Source organism: Berghia stephanieae, chromosome 2 (assembly GCF_034508935.2).
Source record: "Berghia stephanieae isolate SIO BIC M18660-M18661 chromosome 2, UCSD_Bste_1.3, whole genome shotgun sequence".
In the NCBI taxonomy this organism is placed as follows: Eukaryota; Metazoa; Mollusca; class Gastropoda; order Nudibranchia; family Aeolidiidae; genus Berghia; species Berghia stephanieae.
In genome coordinates, this window is record NC_088361.1 from 104,886,956 (window position 1) to 104,891,955 (window position 5,000).

Sequence of the window (5,000 nt, forward strand, 5' to 3'; positions counted from 1 at the left end):
TATTATTATTATTATTATTATATTTAATTATAGTATTATTATTTCCTTAATAGAAGCTTAGATGTCTAGCAAAGAGCACACAAACAAACGATTCAAAGCTTATTTTGAGCGTGCCAAATCCTGAGTTATTATTAATTGAAGAAATTTTATTTTTGATATTTTAAAAATTCTTTTGACAGGATGTTTTGTATGAGAGTGGAATATGGCCAGTGTCAAGAATACCATAGATATTATACTTATGGTGGTATCACCTTCAGTGAAGAACAGTGTGGTAATTAAGGAACGGAATATTAACACTTCGTCCAAATGGAATTTATTACGGAAAGAAGACAGCACAATAGTTTTTTGAAAATATGACTAAAAATGATCCTGATATTTTGATCCTAAGCTGAAATGAGAAAATTAGAAAATAAATTGCCATAAAACGATTCACGTCTCTTGTGTTGTTTCCTTATCAAACATTAATTAATGTCTTATCATAATTTTGTTGGTTTTATTTTACTTTTCTTGTTGTCTTCTTATACTTTGTTATTGTCTTATTATACTTTTGTAATTGGTTTTTATTTTACTTTTGTCATTTTATTTTACTTTCGATGCGTCTTACGTTATTTTTCGTTTGTTTCTTTCTTCTTCTGTCCTGGATTTCATGATCCATTCAATTGCTAACAAGAATAGCATTGGTAACAGAAGGCATTCCTGTCTTACCCCCGTCTTGAATTCAAAACAGTCAAATATTCATAAAATATTGGGGATTTTTTTGGGGGTTGCTGTTGTGTTTAAGGAGCTTCCATAGAATTTCTCTGCCCACATCATCGAACGCTTTTTTGAAGACAATAAATTGTATGGATAGTAGGGAATTCAATTTGAGTGATTGTTTTCCTGTGATTCTAAAGGTAGCAATTTGGACCACACACGATCTAGTCTGACGAAAACCTAACTGTTGGTCTCTTAATGTTGGATCTAATGAAGTCTACATCCTCTACAGTGATTTTAGATTTAGTTTTCTTTTGTTGTATTCTAATTATACCTTTGTTGTTTTCTTATTTTACTTTTGTCATTTTATTACACTTTTTTGCTGCCTAATTATTTTTTTTGGTCTTATTATACTTTTTTAAAAGAGAAATGTGACAAATTTCTCAAAACGGTATCATGTGCTGGAGACCATTCATTTTTGCTTATAACTGTAAAGTTATTTGTCGTCAGTAGACTGATTATTCTTTCACCTAAAAAACACAATTTTTCTATTTGTTGTTGTTGTTGTTGTTGTTGTTGTTGTTGTTGTTGTTGTTGTTGTTGTTATTGTTGTTGTTATTCTTATACTGAGTTCCAAAACTCCCATCCATTTCAAACGTGATGTTGTATAACTTATGCAATATTTACAAAATCATTTTAATTTACGTGTACCTACTTATTACTTAACTTTTTGACCGTGACATAACAAATTTTGGTTAGCAAACACAGGGAAACTTTAAAGGGAGATAACTTTTTATACCCTCACGTGGAAATAGTCAGTGTTAAAGATTTCCTAGTACCTCGTGTGTCCTCCTCTAGTACCTCGTGTGTCCTCCTCTAGTACCTCACGTGTCCTCCTCCACTACCTCGCGTGTCTTTTTCCTCTAGTACCTCGCGTGTCCTCCTCTAGTACCTCGTGTGTCCTCCTCTATTACCTCGCGTGTCCTCCTCTAGTACCTCGCGTGTCTTCCTCTAGTACTTCGCGTGTCTTCCTCTAGTACCTCGTGTGTCCTCCTCTAGTACCTCGCGTGTCCTCCTCTAGTACCTCGCGTGTGCTCCACTAGTACCTTGCGTGTCTTCCTCTAGTAACTCACGTGTCCTCCTCTAGTACCTCGCGTGTCTTCCTCTAGTACATCGCGTGTTCTCCTCTAGTACCTTGCGTGTCCTCCTCTAGTACTTCGCGTATCCTCCTCTAGTACCTCGCGTGTCTTCCTCTAGTACCTCGCGTGTTCTCCTCTAGTACCTCGCGTATCTTTCTCTAGTACCTCGCGTGTCCTCCTCTAGTACCTCACGAGTCTTCCTCAAGTACCTCGAATGTACTCCTCTAGCACCTATTGTGTCCTCCTTTAGTACCTCGCGTGTCTTCCTCTAGTACCTCGCGTGTCCTCCTCTAGTACCTCGCGTGTCTTCCTCTAGTACCTCGCGTGTCCTCCTCTAGTACCTCGAATTTCCTCCTCTAGTACCTCGCGTGTCCTCCTCTAGCTTCCAATTCATAACGGCACCCACGATTCATGAACCTAACGGGCTTTCTTAATATCCATTATGATGTTCCATACCATTCCTCCTACAACGCTACGATGAGCTGCCTTCTATTTGTAATGGTTGTCTACGAGTGTAAACAGAGAATACTAACAGTCAGCAGTCGCCTCGCATAAAATACGAATAATATTCTCATCACAAACATATAACATAGAAACGATTGAGACATTGAGTATGCTCCGGTGTATGGGGTGAATTTTTAATTCAGAAAAGTGAGTGGAGCAGGCACTTATGTTGGTAACAACAAGATATGAAGTGAGTAGAAAAGTGCCAGAAGACAAATACATCTCAAACTAGACAAAAGGAAACAGGTGTCGAGTAATTTTCTCGTTGTAGGTCTTTTTTTAATTTTTCAAGAAAATGTAATTTTTTAAATGATTGATGCGGGCAAATATGTTGAGATCACGAACTGGCATTCTTGGATTTCAATAAATTATTTAATTAAGAACTGGTAAGAATATTGATATTTGTTTTTCGCAGCCATTTATGAACCTTATTTTAAGAATCAAATGCGTATAAATGTAACGCATGGTCTTAAAACCAGTAATCAGAAGGTCTGATGTTTGATACCCCCATCAAGGTAGACTGGTATATTGGGATGTTGTTTTTTTCATGTTTTCCTTTTCTGTCACTTTTCATACAAACTTGTTCAGATCTTTATCTTAAAACGGTGCTAGGGCGTAGTGATATCGATGATACATTTTCAAAGTTCATTATTCGTATTTTATGCCAGGCGACTGCTGACTATTAGTATTCTTTGTTTACACTCGTAGACAACCATTACAAATAGAAGGCAGCTCATCGTACCGTTGTAGGAGGAATGGTATGGAACATCATAATGGATGATGACTGTTAGTATTCTCTTTTCACACTCGTATATTATTTGTTTCCTTGCATTCTATGGTTTTGTACTCTCAAAATAAATTAATTGTCACCCACCCCCTCAAAATGGCAAAAAAAAATCGGAATGGGTTTTATTGTGATAATTGATTTAATTTATGAAGAAAACATAAAAAATTATGCAAATTCTCAAACAAAGTAGTCCAGAGTCATTACGCCCATGAAGCGAGCACAGACGACGAGAAGAAAACGAAGGAATAATATCCTGTTCGTCTTATGACAATCTTCCTTATTTTCCTCGTCGTTTGTCGATCATCGGAAGTTGGGAACGAAATCGTTTAAATGCACTTCCTGAATCTGAAGTAAATTTTTTTCTTGCCAAGTTCAGTTCCTTGATCAGTGAGCCGGTAATAATTATTTACAACGGCGCACAGATTTAGGACTAGTATCTCTGTATTGCGTCTTATTGATCTAACGTATCAGCACACAATACTATGTGTAACCTAAAACGTGTATTGTCCTATTGGTAGAATTTAGTAAGAACTAATCACTAAAATGGCTGACTACAAACACTGACAACGGACTGAGTGACTCGCCCGAACGAAATTGACGTCAATCAGATCTTTGTTATTATTTTTAGGCGACATGAACGTGATAATTTCGTACGACCGTATATCAATCACACTATAAACGTCAAATATTGCACACAGTTTTGGGTGTTAGTGTGTTGTGATAATATTTTACCCAAACCCTTGGTATCAATTGTTTGATATGCGTTTTGTGATGTGTAAGTTGTAAAAATCAATCACTTTGTAGAAATATTATTCTTTCCACGTGCGTTGATGTCCTTATTACCCTCTTCACTACGTTGGACACAACTAAGGAAATAATCAATGGCAAACGCATTGCCAGAAACAGATTCAAATTTTAACATTTATATTCTTTATTCAATCGAGCAGCCTTCGGATGACCTGGACAGATAGATAAGGAAGGGGAGACAATCATCACAAACAGAAGGCAGTACATCGTAGCGTTATAGGAGGAATGATATGGAACATCATAATGGATATTGAGAAAGCCCGTTAGGTTCATGAATCGTGGGTGCCGTTCTGAATTGAAAGCTAGAGGAGGGCATTCGAGGTACTAGAGGAAGCCTCGTGAGGTACTAGAGGAGGCCACGCGAGGTACTAGAGGAGGACACGCGAGTTACTAGAGGAGGACACGCGAAGTACTAGAGGAAGACACGTGAGGTACTAGAAGAAGACACGCGAGGTACTAGAGGAAGATACGCGAGGTACTAGAGGAAGATACGCAAGGTAGTAGAGGAGAACACGCGAGGTACTAGAGGAAGACACGCGAGGTACTAGAGGAGAACACGCGAGGTACTAGAGGAGGACACGTGAGGTACTAAAGGAGGACACGCGAGGTATTAGAGGAGGACACGCGAGGTAATAGAGGAGGACACGCGAGTTACTAGAGGGGGACACGCGAAGTACTAGAGGAAAACACGTGAGGTACGAGAGGAAGACACGCGAAGTACTAGAGGAAGACACGTGAGGTACTAGAGAAAGACATGCAAGGTACTAGAGGAGAACACGCGAGGTACTAGAGGAAGATACGCGAGGTACTAGAGGAGAACAAGCGAGGTACTAGAGGAAGACACGCGTATAGTGGACGTAGAGAGAGGAACATACGAGGGAGGGTACTAGAGATAGACACGCAAGGTACTAGAGAAGGACACGCGAAGTACTAGAGGAAGACACGCGAGGTACTAGAGGAGATCACGCAAGGTACTAGAGGAAGACACGCACGGGACTAGAGGAGAACCCGCGAGGTACTAGAGGAAGACACGCGAGGTACCAGAGGAGAACGCACGAGGTACTAGAGGA

The 5,000-nt window shown here is 39.2% G+C and overlaps 1 long non-coding RNA gene across 1 annotated transcript in view; it reads left to right on the forward strand.

Annotated features, from left to right (window-relative positions):
- The window catches only part of LOC144966145 (uncharacterized), an 8,350-nt gene extending 7,922 nt beyond the window's left edge, over nucleotides 1-428 (forward strand). The window contains exon 4 of the long non-coding RNA XR_013644165.1: nucleotides 180-428. This is a non-coding gene — a long non-coding RNA (uncharacterized LOC144966145). The remainder of the gene's footprint in view (nucleotides 1-179) is intronic.
- Nucleotides 429-5,000: the final 4,572 nt, after the last annotated feature.